Source organism: Protopterus annectens, chromosome 1.part1, assembly GCF_019279795.1.
Source record: "Protopterus annectens isolate FY-2018-M chromosome 1.part1, PAN1.0, whole genome shotgun sequence".
Taxonomy (NCBI): Eukaryota; Metazoa; Chordata; order Ceratodontiformes; family Protopteridae; genus Protopterus; species Protopterus annectens.
Genome location: NC_056726.1, coordinates 1,363,653,702 through 1,363,672,896, shown reverse-complemented (window position 1 = coordinate 1,363,672,896; position 19,195 = coordinate 1,363,653,702).

Below are 19,195 nucleotides of genomic sequence, written 5' to 3'. Positions count from 1 at the left end.
ATTGTTTTTGTCAAACGTGGAGTTTTTTTTCCCGGTCTCACTGAAAATGGGTATTCATCCCAGCCAGACTTTCCCAGTAAACGAATGTAAAATAAAATAAATAAATAAAATAATTGCACACAACAAAGTTTAGACTACTGTTTCTTTAGCAGATATGACCTCTGTATCCTGTGATTCCAAATTTCAAACTCCAAACACTGAAATTGCCGGTCAGAGACTAAACATAGCAGACAGTATTACAGCAATGATGGAAGGGCAACCACTACCTCATTTCATCCATATAGACATGGGAAGAGCTTCAGATTAGTATATCAGGGAGCGTACCAGGTTTGTTCTCTGTATGTAACTCAATATGAATTTAAATATATTCATGAAACAAATAAGTCACAAAATACCTATGTTGCAACTAAAAAGACAGCACAAAATAGAGATAAATGGCATTTGATGATCTAATGTTTCTTATTTGTTACTAATTCAAGTAGTTTAAGCAAATCAAAATGGAGCCTTAGGAAAGTGCATTAGTAGGGCAAAACAAAAAATACAGTCAATTAACATTTCTACACACTGCAAAGCTGTAACCTGCGGTAGGATTTATCAGCTCACTGTCACACACTGCAGTCTTCTTTACACTTTCATATAAAATAGATCAATCATATATTAATCCAAGCAGAATTTCTTACCCAAAGTATTTTTGGAAAATAAATCAAATGTTTCTGCCATTAAGTTCCTTATAATAACAATTATTTAAAACGAAGCTTACTGCTGTGAGATACCACAGCCTGAATTTCAGTTTTTATTTCTCAATACCATGAAACTATGAAGACATTTTCTATCTGTCTTTTCTCACGTCTAAGGAAAAGTTGAGTCAAACAATTTAGAGACATTCCATTGTAATGCATTCAGGTAGTTTGTGGTAAAATGCTTTGTTAATTTTGGATTTTTTTTCTGGGATTTCAATGGAAGCTGAACATTATGCAATCCATGTAAACAGATCATAAGGACTTATTAAACATCCTAGACTTGGAGTCTCTGCCTATATCATGCACTTACAGATATCATTTATATAGCAGGCTGTTTTTTGTCAGATGTTTAATAATTTAATAATAGTTTCTTATGTCTATCTCAAGCAGTCTTAAAATAAATGACAATTTTATTTCTTGTGGAAGAGTTTATATTTATGTTGTATTACATTGGTCTTATGGAGTCTGCTCTGACTACCTATCAAACAGAGCATAATTTATAAATTCCTAGTTGGGCTGTATTTAATCTTGCAAGACTTGTGTCTTCATTACCTTCAGCATTTACTATCCTGGTGTTGTATGACTAGACCCCTGAGTTGTGCCTCTCAAGTTGTAATAATCATACTATTTTACAATTAGGAGTCCAGCTGTCAAGCTTTAAACTATCAAGGTCCTTTATATGGAATTTGCTGTCATACTGGTTTTAAGACTCACCAAATTTAGTCATTTTCAAGTCATAACTAAAGACTTCTCTTTTTGAATTAGCCTTCAGTTGATACTTTTTTTAAATGAAAAATATTTGACTTTATAGCCCTCAAACTGACTTGTAATTGCCACAATGTTTTATTCTCATGACACAGGAAAGTTAGTAATGTGCTCACTTTTTCTGGTTTTAAAACTTAGCTTTTATTATTATGCCAAATGTTTTATATTGTTTTATTTACAATGTTAGTTTACATATTTCACTTTCAATTTGAAGAGTGTCTGATAACAGGCATTTAAATAAAGCTGAAGTTTCATTCACTCACTACATTTTCTGTAAAAGAATAATTTATTGCAGGAAGCAATTGTTTGGATACATGCCAAATGCGTGAACCAAGTAAAAAAAGTGTGAATGTTGTTTGTTTTAATGATCTGTAACTGCCAGTACATGCTTAAGTATATCGTGTATAAAATGTGTGCAGGGTTGAGTTTTGTGGCCAAAACGAAACAGCAAAAGTCATGGCAGTTTTTATGCAGTGACACTGGCTACCCTCATAGATTATTATATGCTGGGGTTGTGGGAATACAGCAAGCACATACATGGGACATTCACCCCCATATTGGTATATGTAATTTGTAACTGTTGTATCTATAGCAGGAAATGTGCGTGTGTGTGTGTGTGTGTGTGTGTGTGTGTGTGTCTTCATGCAAGTATGAACATATATGAGGTGTATATGACCGCATGCATGTTTGTTTATAGGTTGATAAGGTCATCACTAGGCATGCAGTCCAAGAGATAGTAATGAGCCTAAGCCAAATTCCCAATTGCCCTAGATCACTGTCTGGTTAAGTGACTTTCTCAAGGTCACACATTAGGCAAATGAGGGCTAAGGGAGTCAAAGCTTGTATAACAGAAAGTAGCTTGTTAACAGCCCATAGTCTCAATTCACTTCACCAACTGTATGTCTATGTGCATCGGGGTGTATGCATGTTTGAGGTGCCTGAGTGGTGTTCATGCAATGGTCCAAATTTCCAAATTGTGTGTGTGTGTGTGTGTGTGTGTGTGTGTGTGTGTGTGTGTGTGTGTGTGTGTGTGTGTGTAGTACTACAGAGAGTTGTCATGGTGAAAACTACAAACATAATATATCTTTTCAATTAGCTGTATGAGCAAACTTTCTTTTAGCTCCTCTGAGCCATCTATCATGCACATTTTAAATGTGTCAATTGCATTCATGCGTCACTTTTTGTAAAACAAACTGTACCAGTCTGCATCATAGGAAGACCCTTGATAGTCACATATTTGTAACATATACCCCCTCAGTTTTCTTTCCTCATATGCTGCCAACTTTTCTCCTTTTCCTTTACATAACACCTGCTGCATGCAGTCCGATGTTTTATATTCAAAATCTTGAACAGCCCTGTCTCTATCTTTCCAGAACATATGTCTCCAAAATATATACAATAATCTAGACATTTTAACCAATGGTATTTAATGAGAGAGAGAGAGAAGAAAATTGTCTTTATCCTGGTGATAAATCCTCCTATGAATCCCAGTACATAGAAAAGTTGCTTTACTTTTGAGAGTAAAAAAAAAACATTTTTTTTTTAGCAGTTAGGCAATAGAAATCCAAATTTTAGCTCTCTGCTGCTCAATTAAATAGTATTTCCTCTAAACATAGACTCTAAACAAGACAACCCAAACTGTTTTAGTATGTAAGAAAATAGATACTTAGGAATACTTATTTTGTTTATGTTAGATTATCCAGGACATATTAGGTTATCAAAAAGTTAAAATGCATCTAACATAGAAAAAGGCAGCTCCTAAGGGAAAAAAAATGTGTAGGTTAATAGTGGATGAAACAATAGCCATAAATATACTCTTAACTCTGCTATGTTCCAAGATTTTAGTATAAATTAAAATAGTACTTCCTTCTTAGAAATTACTAACATACAGAAATAAATAAACCCTAAAGATGCCTCCAGGCATTTCACTAGGACTACCCAAGTGATGCCTCTAGGCATCCAGTACTGCCTGTTCATATTTACATCAATAATTACAAAACCAAGTAAGCTACTGAAAGACTGACTGTTAAAGGTTACATGGTGGGCATCCCAACTCCACTGATATTTGACCTCTGTCTGGTATAGTGAAAGAGCTATTTACTGTTCATATGCTAGTTATTTATATTGTAATATTTTTCATATTTGTATTCAGAAGCCAAGCAATGCATTTAGAGCTGTGTAGCCTAATATGAAAGCTCACAGTGCTATGAACAAACTACTGCTGAGTGAAGCTTGAAAGGTTGCGGATCTACGGTGCATCATTTACAAATACAAAAATGAATATTCTGTGTGTTTATTGTGGATTACAAAATTCATATCATTGCAAAGAATGTAATGAACGCTACTGCTGTTAGTTTGTGTTCAACAACTGACAGTGACACTTCTTTAGTAACATTATGGTTATAGGGATATGAATATTTGAACTGTGAGAATATAATGGGATTTTTTTTAAAGGCTCAGGGTGGAACCATTGCAAGCTGGACTGCAAACTTCCAGAACAGCACTGCAGTGAATGATTTAAACAATAAAAGAAAAAACTAAATTAAAACCAAAAAAAAGTTATTACTTTAGTATAGCAACAAATCTCAGTAAAATCAATAGTCACTGACAGCATTTTAAAATGAAGTATATCATAATTTATCATAAAGTATAAAACCAATCTGTTGAAATGCTAACTAAAGTCACACATTAAAACCATATATTAATAGAAAGCAAAACAAGAAAGTATCCATTTATATTCAAAACTGCAATAGTGTATCATTTGGTCAAAAGCAACTCAGCATTTTGAGGTGAAACTGTAATCGGCATTTGTAGATTTACTTCAGTTTGGCCAGGATGCTACCATTTACTAGTACATTCTTTATCAAATTGTAAAACATAATTACCTAAATAGAAAAATCTAAACTGCTTTATTGAATTTAAATATTTAGAAGCATAGTCAGTAATCTAGTTTATTGATAAAGTTATTCAGAAAGTGTGAGATAGCTAGTGTCACTGAAGTTCTGTGAAACAGTCCGATGAGGATTACATGTAAGCGACAACATATTGTAGACATTTCAGAGATAGCAAGTGAGTAGACCATCCTATGAAGGGTCACATGACCGGTGTCCATCAACATGCAGGTTACATGGCTGACATGATGCACTTTTACATGCACTTGAAAGTGGCACATATGTTTTACGTGGCACAACTTGGAACCCATACAAGGGCTATACAACAAAGTGGCTGGTTTTCTATTATAACTGGAAAGAAAAGGGTGATGGGATAGTCAGAGAGGAGGAAGATCAAGCAGGGGAGTATATTTGAGGACAGAGGAAAGGTAATAGGGGTATAGGGAAAGAGGGTGTTCTATTTGTTTTGTGTAGCATATTTTTTTTTTTTATAAGAAGGATAACATAGATGGAAACATGGCAAAAGTGTGGGCCGGAAGGAGGGCATAGGAAAGGCAGTAGGGACAGACAGATAAATATATAAGAAGGACAGAGAATGACAGTGAAGGTGCTGATAAAAGGTGGAAGCACAATGAAGAGACACTGACATACCTCTTTCTTGTCTTCTGAGGCATATCATTTAAATACCCTATATAATATATTCTGTGTTTTCAATAGTAAGGGGAGGACAGGATTATAACATTGAGTTTTCCACTCACTTGCAAAGGTTTTGATATACTGCTAATACCATTCTAAGTTGATATTCTGTGTCTGTACAATACTGATTTTCCACAGAACTCCATAAACATGACTCACAACAAAAATATCCTGACAATCTACAAAACATTCTTCCAATGAATGACCACCCACAGTCAAACCATTTGTACTTAATCAGCTGTTCACAAACCACACATCCTACAAGCATCACTTACTTTACAATCTTGACTTAATATACTTGTCAGAATGGGACACCATATCAATATTATTTATATACCCTGGTTCCATATCGATATTATTCATATAGTTTGGTTTGTGGTTTGTGACCATAACCTATCCCCCTCTAATTGTAAAACATACCCATACTTACAACTTTGGCAATAAAAAATGTTGTTCCTTGCTGTTCCATTTCTTCTAGGTTATGTCAACACTAACTTTTGCCCTTTTCTCCATGATGTCCTTTATATATAAAACACCCCCCTACTATTACATGTGTTTGCCCCCTATCTCAGAACTGTTCAGATCTCATCTATTTGCCCAAATCCTGTCCGTTATGCAAGTTTCATAATTTTATTAATTTATTTATTTATTTATTTTGATTAAGTTAGTCCCTCTAGCCCAGTGGCATCTTTTCAGAGGTGACCGTGAGTGTTATTTTTACTCATAGGGGAAATTGTCCAAGGCATTGGGGAACTTCCCCTACTCTTTAGATAGGTGTCATGGGATCTTTTATATCCACCTGAGGTACCACCAACTCAAGCAGACAGCGTTTCAGTTTAACATATAATACTTCACATTTACAAATTTTAAATCTTGGCATATATGAGAGTATCTCCTGCTCCCTCCCAGGAAGCCAAATTATATTACTACTTCACACCTGACTTTGTACAGACTGACTTTGGAGTTGATACAAATCTTTCCACTCTCTGATTCCCAGATGTCATAACTTTCTCAAGACAGTTATCAATGTTTTTTTCTAAATTATCTTTATTAGCACTTTTACACATTGTAGCAAGGCAAATAGAAACATTTGTATGATTAACTGTAGAATGCATAGCAATATCATAAATGATAAACCACACACACACACACACACACACACACACACACACACACACACACACACACACACACACACTTCTTTTCAAGCAAAAGTAACAAACCATAGCCTCTTCTTTCTTTCACCCTCTACAGCATAAGGAGTGAAAACAAAAACAACTTTATTTACATATTTCTTAGTGATGATATCTTTGCCAGAGGTCACTATAATTGGAAAGAACCCCCATCATAATTTTAGTCTATCACCCTAACTACTTCTCACACCCTGTTAGGTAAATTTCCTTCCTGATACACCTAGGCTTCTAATTATTCATCTCGCTCAAGAATGAATCTGTCCCTTTCCTAATTTGAATGCTTTGAGCTTTTTTCCACCACAGAAATAATCATCTTTATCCACATAACCACAATGTACAATTCCATTTCTTCCAATTAGTATGACATAGCTAAATCAATCTCAACTCCAAATGCAGGAAAAAAAGCTATCCTCAAGCTGTTTTCCATACAACCACAACCATAATTTACCCATCTTCCCCACAGGTTTCATACTTTCTACTGGACTATCATATGTATTTATTATTTATTACCCTTTCCTTGAATTTCTAACAGATTTTTTTTAGCAATGATGGCTGGTGTCTTCAAAGGGGGGGGGGCTGCAGGAAGCAACTGAATGGGTGGGACTAATAGGAATGGGGTAGAGTTCTAGTATGACAGGTCAATGGCCATTACCTGTGATCAAACAACAGATGGGTGAGTCATTCTCATCCATAGACTGTCTCAGTACCCTGTCATTATGGCCACTTCATGGACTATGTACACCTCAGATGACTGACTGCAATCAACAAGTACAGCCTTAAATGAAATGGAGTCCTAGACGAACAGCAACATACACATTTGCTGCACACTGTTTTCCTCTGCACTTGCCCAGTCACTGTCCTTCCCTTCCATCCTGGCCCATTTAGCTTTTTCATCATCTTTTTAACACGCAGTCACCTGCCAAGACGCTACTTAATAAGTGTGAAGAAAACAAATTAATTAAACCAGGGGGCATTGGAGCCAGGTGCCAGAAGTCATAGAGTTGTATGATAATAGAATTTACAACCTTTTCTTCTCTATATAAGGAAAGACATTCACTCTGTTATTTATATATGTATATGTATATGTATATGTATATGTACAGTACATGTACAGTATATGTGTGTGTGTGTGTGTGTATATATATATATATATATATATATATATATATATATATATATATATATATATTTATTATTATTTTATTCAAGAAAAAACAAATTGTGTCTGAAGCTTAATGTCAAAGCAAATAAAATAGCAATTCCTGATAAAGTGAGATGACAAATGTTTGCATGGATGTACAATTCCTTTCTGGAATTGTGCTTGTCTCCCTCCCCCTCCAAAAAAGATAGTTACCTTGTGTTCCTCAAAAGTATTAGAGTGAGATGAAAGTAAGATCACAAATGGTCTTGGGCACACATTATTCACCTAATAATTTAGGGGAGAAAACCAGATCAACATGGACATTTCAGAGACACATTGGTGATGCTGTGGGAGAGTCACAGACACATGCCAGCAGTATCCTGGCCAAATTCTTCGAAGCAATGTGCAGCAATATAGATGACTACATACCCTTCCCATCCACCACCATGGGTCAGAGGGTCTGTATCACCGAATGCTTAAAAAAACGAATGATGAATAATCGGCCCCATGTAAGCAAAAGCTTACAATCTCAAAAGCTCAGAACAGTGATTTGTTTTCAAAAAAAAAAAAAAAAATTGAAAGAATACATAAAGTGGGGGGCTGTGCTCCCCACACCCCCTACTTAAATATACCAACTCCGAGATCGCACTATAGTGATGAAAATGGCAAAGTAATGGAAGCGGCCAAGCAAATTCTTTCCCAGGGAAAGAATTTGCTTAAAAGCCACTTCGCTATTTTGCCTTTTCATTGTTTTAAGTTTGAACAAGATGCATTTGATAGAATGCGTCTTTGGTAATCTAATAGGAACCCGGGTCAGAGAGCTGTAATGCACAAGACTTCAAGATTTACAGCATTGCAAACTTACCTCATGTAATCATTGCAATAGATTGCACAGACACACACACACACACACACACACACACACACACACACACACACACACACACACACACACACACACCTATCAAGACACCAGTACAGAAAGGGCTGGCCATCCATCATGTGCCTGGTTGCATGTGTAGCAGATGGCAGCATAAAAACATCATGACAACACATGCTGGAAGTGTCTATGACATAACAACCAGAAACACCATATAGCTTGAGTTCAGTGCATAGAAAGCTAAGTTCAGATGTCTAGACATATCTGCAGGTGCACTACAATACACATCTGAGAAGGCAGCATAGATGATAACAATGTGTGCCATGCTGCACAGCAGGCAACCTAGAGCACATGGCAGTCTTCCATCTGCAGGTGTGTTTGAACTACCCCCAAGAACCCCAAATGTCTGAATAGGACATCTCACAGGTATCAGAGGAGAACCAGAGGGGGCAGAAGACACAGGCATAGGCAACATAGGGTGCAATCACAAGTTTAGGCCCAGGCAACAGGGCAGCATCTGACCCACAACTTTGAGTCATGACAAGCTACACATACATGAGTACACAGATTAAACACTGATGTTCAGCTGTTGCTCCACCATAGCAGCACATATTGCATCTAATGGCAATTACTCACTAGAAGTACACACTGAGCATCAGACATTACACCATAATCATAATATATAACATTATGAACATATACAAATCTGTCAGAAATGGGATCATCAACTCAGGTAAAAGTATTAGGGAGTTTACCACCATAGATTTATTGGCTAATGTCTTGTACCAGATAAAGGTGCTGTTCACTGTTATTCAGTAGTATTAGAGCTGCTATGGAGGTTTTGTAGCGAAGCAGTCACTAAATATCATAAGAGTGCTGCTAAGCTCTGTAATCTGTAATACTGCTGAGTCCTTTAACCTACAAAAGGCCTTTGCTAATATTTATTGAAGCTATAATGATTACATACTCGGAAATGACTAAATATCTGTATTCACAATGCTAGATTGTATTTAACCTGATATATGTGATTACAGAGGCCACTGAAATATTCATTTGTGTACAAATGGCAGCTTAATCTATTGCCTGATCTATTTCATTTTATCTAATGAAAAATGGAAAATAATGAAGTTTATCTACAGAAAAATGGAAAAGAATGAATGTTTAATTAAATAGTTAACATTTAATCAGACTACATCTTTAACAGGGGCTTGCATTTGTTAAGGCTGGCTTATAACCTCTGAAACGCCTATCCGTTTTTTGTTTGCTCTGATTGGGACCAGTAGTGCACTAATTTTACTTCCCCATCCACAAGTACAGTTCCAAGATGGCTTAGTCTTGCACTAAACTTTACAGTGTATAATATTGCTGTTATGTTTGGATTCTATAATACTTCCAAGCATCTGTTGGGGAATTTTATCTGTTACTAAAATATTCCTTATCCATATCTTTCTATTTTTATTTCTAGTGCCTTTGACTCCAGACTTACTTTTTGCACTATTCTCCCAACTCCACAAGAGTGCTGCGGCAGCCCACCCTCTAAATACAAACCCAGCTGATCCATCAATGGAACAAAGAATAAGGCAATTGCATGATAAATACAAACTATCTAAGTTTTGTGATTATAGCTTCTCTGTCAGCTAAGAAAAAACATATTTTTTAATCTTAACTGATACCCCCTGAGAACACGCTACCTTGGAACGCCTTTCCTATTTTAACTATCTCCTTTAGGTGAAATATTCTCTCACAGATGACTGTTTTTTTACCTGTTTGCCTGCTAAAACTCTGGAAAGTAATTTTGCATATCAGCACCCCCTGGTTATATTATCTCATAAACGAAAAGAACTAGAAATGAAAGTTTAATTAAAAGTGCTTGATTGTTTTATTTTGCTTACCCAAAAGGGCCTGTTCTGTGATAGAGGTGTGTAGCCCCACTCCGTTTGCCCATGCTCAGCTGGGGCTCACTCTGCTATCCTCCCACCCACCCATATCATTACCTCTATACCTAACCACCCAATCACATATGTTCTATTCCCACCTCAAGCCACACCTCCCATCTCTCTGTAGCAATCTTCCTTCCTAGACCTCACCCCTCCCCTTCCTTTCACCTCCCCTCTATTTCCTCCCATTCCTGTCGTATACCTCACACTTCTAATCTGTTTGCCTATCTAAAATACATTTTTCCCACCCTGCCTCTTTTACAGATATAATGCCTTTTAATAATCTATCTATACTCTTGCTACCAATTCTGCTATGTCTCTACTTTCTCACCTCATACCACTCACAACTTACTCCCCCTCACTTCCAAACTACACTAACAAACAACGACTGCCCCCTTTGCATCACTATATCTGTCCTTACATATTCCCCCTTACTACCCCATTCCCAAGAGTTAAACTATCCCCAATACTTGTAACCGCCTCTAAGGTAAACCTCCATTAATTAAACTACTTTATCTCTCTAAATGCCTACTCCTGTCAGGCGATATTCACCTCAACCCTGGACCCCAGCCTCCTACCCAAATCAGAAACCTACACCCCTCCAAATTCTACTCATCCCTCCTCTTCAAAAAAACAGGTAACCTTCTACTCTATTAACCTCAGAAGCATTGTTAACAAGGTTCATGAATTCCATTGCTTGGTTAGCCATCCACACTCCAGACATTGTTACTATTACTGAAACCTGGTTGAATCCGCACAATCTCAATAGGGATCTCATTCCCCCCCTGGTTACAACATCCTCAGACTTGACAGACAAAAAAAAGGCAGTGGAGTCACAATCCTCTACTCTAACCACTTCACCCTTGTGAGTCCCAAAAATCCGAGTCCCACCTTCTCCTCTGCTGAGCTACAACTGGCCTATTTCAAACTCAATAATTTCACCACCATAACTCCTGCAGCTGTCTATATCCCACCTGGTGACAATATAACCATACTCAAAAACATTCTATCACACCTCTCCCATACCATCCATAATGAAATCACCTTAATGGGAGATGCAAATATTGACCAGCTCTTACTCCAAGCTCCTAACTCTACCTCCTTTATTAACTTACATGGATTCAAGCAACTAATCACTGCCCCTACTCATATCCATAAATCACAACTCCCAAGCTCTCTTCTAGAGTGGATTCTAGTCTCCCACCCTCAAAATTATCATAACCCTCAAACACTCCCAAATGAACTAAGTGACCGTTGCCCCATAACAGTAACTCGACATACTCCTCGGTCATCCAACCCTCACAATTACATTACTACTCGTAATCTATCTACCTTCAGTCCTGATTCCTTCATTGACCAACTCACAAGAATTAAGTAGTCTCATCTTAATACTCTACCCCTGGATGATGCTGTCCAATCATTCAATACCACATTTCTTAACACCCTTGATTCCCTGGTCCCTCCTCGTACAGTCAGAACTAAATCCAAAATAGCCCCCTGGCTCACTAAGACTGCTCATGCCCTTATGAAAAATAGGGATAGAACATGGAAACAATGGATAAAATCTAAGACCCCCCCTCCCATCTACAAACCTACAAACAACTAAGAAATCAGGCCAGAAGACGCATCCTCAATGACAAAAAAAAACTACTACAGTAACCCTCCAAACACTCTAAAATGTAACCCAAAAAAATGTTGGAACTCTATCAACCACTTACTTCACCCAGGAAGCCCTTCCTCTCCAAACTCTTGTCTAAATAAAACACCACTTGAAACTGCTACCATCTTTAACCACCACGTTATAGAATCTATAACATCCTTAATAAACTCTCTGCCCTCAAATAACTCCTCAAGCGCACCTCCTTCCCTCTGTATAAATCCCAACCCCCAGGAATCATTCCACCTCAAACCTATACTTACTACCTATATCAAATCACTTCTATCTAAACTGAAACCCTGTTCCCCTTCAGCTGATAATTTCCCTTAATTTTTACAAATTGCAGCTGAACCTCTTGCCTACCCAGTATCTATCTTAGTGAATCGCTCTATAGCCGAATCCTATGTCCCAGCTATATGGAAAAGTTTCTATATACTACCTATACACAAAGGAGAAACACCTCAGATATAACTAACTTTAGACCAATAGCCATACTGTCACCTCTGTCCAAAATATTAGAAAAATGTATTCATAATCAGGTCCTTCACCACCTTCTCTATGAAAATCTACTTACACCCACCCAACATGGTTTTCGTCCAAAACACAGTACCACAACTGCTCTAATATCCTTCATAAACTCCATATCACTAGCCCGTGAAAATAACAAATTAGTATCTACCTTGTTCCTGGACTTCTCCAAAGCTTTTGACATGGTCTCACACCCTCTCCTACTATCCAAACTCACAAACCTTAATTTCTGTCCTCCTACTATCTCCTGGTTTTCCAGTTATCTCATAAACCGGCAACAATCAGTTAAATGGCTCTCTGCCCAATCTCCCCTCTCACAGTTAAAATGGGAGTCCCCCAGGGTTCTATCCTGGGACCTCTACTTTCAACATTTTTACTAATTCACTTCACTCTGCATGCTTACAGTCATCACTAGTACAGTATGCTGATGACTCTACTGTAATCACCCTAGCTGACAACCCATCTGACCTTCACTCCTCTACTCAAGCTACTTTTAACTCCATAGAGACATGGCTCAGTAACAACAAATTAATTCTCAATCCAAAAAAAATGAAGCTCCTACTCTTTCTCCCTAAGAACATTACTAACCTCAAATCTGTATTTACTAGCCAATCAAATAACAAAACAGCCATTACTGTAGAATCTAGTACCAAATTACTAGGTGTCACCATAGATGACCAGCTAAAATTTGATATTCACATTACTAACAGTATTAAAAAAACTCACCAGAAACTAGGAAACCTTTACCAAAACAAACAGAGCCAAAATAACCCTCTCCTATGCTTATCTTCTCCCCACTCTCTTATATAGCTGCCAAGTTTTCACAGATCTCAATTCTGGTCTCCTCACCAAACTGGAAATTACCTATAACAAGGTCGCTAAATCTGCAGCTAATCATTCCTATAAATCCCATCACTGCCTATCCCTTAAGCAACTAGACTGGCTTGAATTTCCACACCTCCTTAAAATACACCAACTTCAACTTATCCACTCCATCCTATTTACTCCTTCATTCTGTCCTAGTCTTTCCTCTATCATTATCAAATACTCGCCATCTAGACTACTTCGCAGCTCAGACCAAGACTTGCTTCAAATTTACAAAGCTAAAACCAAAATAGGTCAATTACTTTATAGTTACAACCCAGCAACTTTCTGGAACAAACTCCCTCTTGAAATTAGGTTACTAAATCAACCTATACAATTCAAATCTGCCACTCGGGAATACCTAAAGAACTACTGGACTTGCCTCTGTACTCATCCACCATGACCACTAGTCCTAAGCCTCTCAACCTCAAAATTCCCCACCTCTCTATTCTACCCCTATATCTATACTGCTACTACTGTACTCATAGATCCTGTCTCTAACTGTGTACAATCTCAAAAACTGTCTGTTTTTTTACTTAATGCTGTAACTGCTGGGATTTACTAGACTGTAAAATTTTAAAGAACCTAAGTAACTTAATTGAAATGTATCTATGTAACCTTATTGCACATTGTCATTTATCTCTGTACCACACCAAGGAGTTTTTCTCCCTGGGTCTCTGCTGAAAAAGAGCTACCAGCTCAGCCAGACTAACCCAGTCAACAAATGTAAAATAAATAAATAAGTAAATAACCAACACAGGTATGCATATGGACTCAGATTGTTTTATCAGTGTATGGCAAACAATAAGAGACACACATCAGTGCAACACATTCCTATCTCTATACTATAATAAGATAAAAAAAGGAAAACAACACAGGACATAATGCAGAACTTTTAATATCACAAGCCAAATATATCACAGTAAACTATGGATAAAGTAATGTGATACATGAGGTCAGCTATGTTTATTAAACCATTGGACTCACTCTAATGCAATCTAGAGCAACCGTGCTGATGGCTCATACCATGGTCTTCACTGCCTCTACCACATACAGAAATGATTGGTACCTGGTTGTTCCACAGAGGGGACAGATGGGGTGACAACATCATGTTGATGTGAAGGAGCATGACTGTGACTTACCTGTCTGGTTGTGACTGGTGGGACCACAGTGTGTGGAGACTGGAGCATAGACATTGATGCTTGATGTACAAGGTTGGTTCTGCTAAGAGGTGACTTGCTTCTCCCATGTTGCAATCAGCTAAGCACAGTCAGGTCACAAAGGACACTGCATGTACTACAGCACATCTGTAGAGGACAGAGTTTCTACTGACCATGCCACAGATAACACACTTTCATTTGGAGCAGCCAGTGATGACATTACTTCACTGTGTCTGCTCTCCTGTCCTTCATGCAGCACATGCAGCTGGTGTGTAATATGATCTGTGGCATGAGCCAGTGCACAGATGTCTGATGCATGATGCTACTGAGAAATATCATTTTCCTGCAGGAGTAGACAGACACCCTCTGACACTTGGTCATGCACACCATCTGCACATCTACGTCTACTGTGATGGGCAGTATCAAGGTGTTGTGGGGAACTGTCAACATCAGCAGCACTCTCAACTTGGGTCTGTGGTTCACTGGCCCCATCCTCGTCACCATTTGATGACCCTCATTCTTAGAATGGCCAGACAAGTTTCCCTCCACATCTTAGGCTACAGCTGTATCAACATCACTGTCAACATCTTGGCCAGACTGTACCACCACATCAATGTCCTGTGTGTCTGGGGCCATGCTGCCATACTGAGACACATCAGATCCCACATTGGGATCAGTGGATGGGCTAATGGAGGATACAGGTATGCTTGAAGAAAAGACAGATGGCACAGATCAGGACAATGTGCTTACATCACATGCTGTATATCATTAAAGACATGTGACACATATACCTCATTGCAGTGCTACAGATAATAATGACGCTGCATAAGGTCTTGTCTATGTATGGTTTATGGAATCTATATAACAGGGAGCTTACAGTTAGGTTATATAGCCAACATACATAACATCTGACGAATATAAATAATACACGTACCTGACAACTAACCCTGGGAAGAGGGTACTGTTGACGAGTGATGAACTTCAACTATTGCAGAAAACAAAATCAGCATTATTAATCACATCATTATCAGCATTATCCATTTGAACATAGTTAGAACATGCATAAGGTTTTATACAGACATACCACTTGTCTGAGGAGTTGATGAGGTTGATGCAGTCTGGCCAAGACAGCATGTTGATGCAGCTGTAGCCTCAGATGTGGAGGGTAAAAACATGAGTACCAGTAAAGACAGGTACGAAGCATAGTTAGTAGCATATCACTGACAGGCTCCCACTGTGGAGAGTTTATGGGTTGTACTGTGGCGCCTGCAGTGGAAAAGTAAAGAGAAGAACAACACAGTTATGTATTTAGCCAAAACAATATTGATAGCATGACATATACAACAAAATAACAGGGGTTGCAAATACTCATGTGATGGACATTTTGCCTGTGGGCCAGATGGTCCTGTGTTGAAAAAGACTGGCATTAATTTTATGTAGCACTTGTGTGCTACAAAACAACAAATAGAAGAGGAAAAAAACATCAGAACCACTGTAGTTTAGATATTTAATGTCAGTTTAGCACTTTAGTCAGAAAAATAACCAACTTCTTCAGAACAAATTCACATAAAATCACAGCAGTCTTAAATATACAAAACCACATGACTTAATTACTTGTTCATATTAACTCTTAAACTCTCAAAACATATTTCACACCATTTCAATAACCATTTCCCTACATCTATATTATAAAATCCCATGACATCTTTATAAAATATTCTACTCCTTGTTCTAAAAATACTACAGTTAACATTATTAAACATTGTTAAATCTAAACAGTTGTATCCTTGTCTTAAAATGTCTATAAGGCTAATTCAGCTTTAAGTTTTAATATACTATTAATAGAGGTAGTTTCATTAATACCAGGGGATTCAGTGGCATTACACTTTAACTGCCACTTTAACTCTTTATATTCCAGGTATAAATCTGAGCAGAGGAGGGGATCAGCCAGACAGAGGGGCAAGGAGAGATGGAGGGGCAACTACAGATGGTAGTCACCCTCTAGATATAGACTTGTGTCTAACTCTACTGGTGACTTAAAAATATACACTTACAGTAATGTTGAAACAACAATGGAGTGGGCAGACTTATTTGACAAAGGTCTTACCTTTGTGCCCACTAGAAAAGCCAATATGGATGAATTTTAATACAGCTCAAGTTGTTTGTCAGGAAGATAAATTTAAGTTTGTATTTTCAGGACAACCATCAAAATGTTATTATTGGAAATATCCACAACTGCCCAAGTACTTTTAATCCTCCTTTACATCCACTATTGAATCTTTTCACTTCACTACCCCATGTCCCAAGTGTTCTCTCCATCCAGGTGCTTCACTCTATGTAAAGTGAAACAAGCACATGTACTTCTGCAGCATCAGCAGTAGTCAGCCTTATCATATCCCACTACCTAAAGAACTTGCACAGCTGAATTTCGCCTGCAGTTAGCAAAAGTTCACAAGGAACAAATAACAAAGTTAAATCTATTGAAACAAGCACATGTACCTTCTGCAGCATCAGCAGTACTTAGACTTATTGTATCCCACTACCTAAAGAACTTGCACAGCTGAATTTCACCTGCATTTGGCAAAAGTTCACAAGGAACAAATAACCAAGTAAAGTCTATGTAAGGCTATTTCCAAAACTCAAATAGTAACTTAATTTAAGTCTAGTGTGTATTGTTTTGCAGTGTTGAATCTGCTGGAAGGATATCCCAAACCCCACATTCACAGGCCTTTTTCTGCTGAAGGTGAAGCTGCATTAACACTTCAGTATATTTCACTTAGTGTAATATATCCCTGGAAATACATTGAAAAGTCCATAACTATAACATTAGATGGTGTGACTCAAGACAAGTATTTAGAGTTCAGCCATCTTGTCTTTGTATCCATGAACATCCTACCTCACTGATTGTTTATGGTGGTAAACCATCGGGGGGGGGGGCTGCTTTCCACTCAAGGAACTGACTGCTCCTCCCTGCATCTCAGCTTGTTCTCTGACTAAATTTGCCGCTGTGGCTCCAACTTCAGAGTCACTTCACAACCCCATGTCCCAAGTGTTCTCTCCATCCAGCTGCTTCACTCAACATACAGGTACCTTGGATTCTTCAATTTTCTTAATCATTATGGTTTATTTCATTTTGGGTCAAACTTGTACTAGAAAAATATAACTAAGTGGGGTGTGGCCAAGATGTCAGAATTTGAACAGCAGCTTCTTGATGCTCTGCCTATAAATTTTATTTCTGACAGGATTTAATTGGAAATTTTCTAAATTCACTGGAAAATCCACCTTATAAATATTCTTTTTACCACTGTGGATTAGCAGCTGGGAAAAATTTGAATTTTCAGTGATTTTTTCTCACAAATTACCTGCCAGAACTTCAATAACTGTATACAGCTTGCTGTAGTCATGAGCCATTCAAAATCCTCAGCTCAAGACAGCTTAATGAAAAAAGATTTACAAACTATAATTACACGCATACAATACCTCTCTACAAAAATGGACAATTTAGAAAGCATCATGGAAAATATGAAGAAAGAAAGTAAGAAGCAAATTGAAGACTTAAAGGAGATTATTTCAAAACATTCAGATCAAATAACAAGCCTGGAGGAATCTGTAAATGAAATAGATGGAAGACAGATGGAGAATGACAGCCAAATAAATTTTCTATTGAAACAAAATAACACATTAATAGAGAAAACGGAAGACCTAGAGTCAAGATCAAGGAGAAATAATATCAGAATTTATGGAGTCCCTGAAAAGTCAGAAGGAAATAACATGGTTCTGTTCTTAAATAATTGGCTGCCTAAAGTATTGAATCTTCCTGAGCCTCTATCTTATGGAATTGAGAGAGCACATAGGTCACTGTCAAGCCCTTCTGTATCAAGTAATTCATCTTCAGCAAGATCTATCATAGTTAAGTTCTTGTCAGCACAGGATAAAGATCTAGTGTTAAGAACTGCCTGGACAGGAATTCCTATTCAAGACAATGGAAGAATTATTAGATTTGATAACGATTATACATCTGTAACCATAGCAAAAAGAAAAGTGTGTGTTCCTCTCATTAAAGACCTCAAAAAAGCTGATATAAAAGCCCAGTTACTTTTTCCAGCCAGAATAAAAATCACTCTTCCTGATGGTCAAAAAATCTTTATTAATATTGAAGAAGCAATGAACTTTGTCAAAAAACACAACTTACTAGACAGATTAGTAGATATGGATCTGTACCTACCAAGCCTAAAGAGACAAGCTAATAATGGCAAGGCAACAATAAAGGACAAAATTACTAAAAAACTTAAAGGGAAATAAGGTATAAAATCTCTGACTTCCAGTGGTCATAGTCCCTTAAAAACAAGATCAACACAAAAACTATGAGGTAAAGTCTTATAATTTACATGTGTAAATATATGTGCCCGCTTCTTCTTTCTTCCCCCCACCCTAATTGTTCCTGTTACTAAGTAACCTTATTTGTCTTCTTTGTCCTTTTCCCAGTCGTTTTGTTAGGTTCTCATCCCTTATATATCTAATAGTATGATTCAATAAGATGGTGTGGTTTCATGGGTGCACTGAACTTGTTGGATGTGAAGGACTGTGAAACATAGTTTATTGTATTTAACAAGGTGTATGGTATAAATAACAAATCATATATAAACACCTTTTTTAAATGTAATCTATATTATAGACATAAAGCTCTGAATTGGTAAAGATAGAACTGCTGTCAGATTTGTGGTGGGAGGGAGATTTAGGGCT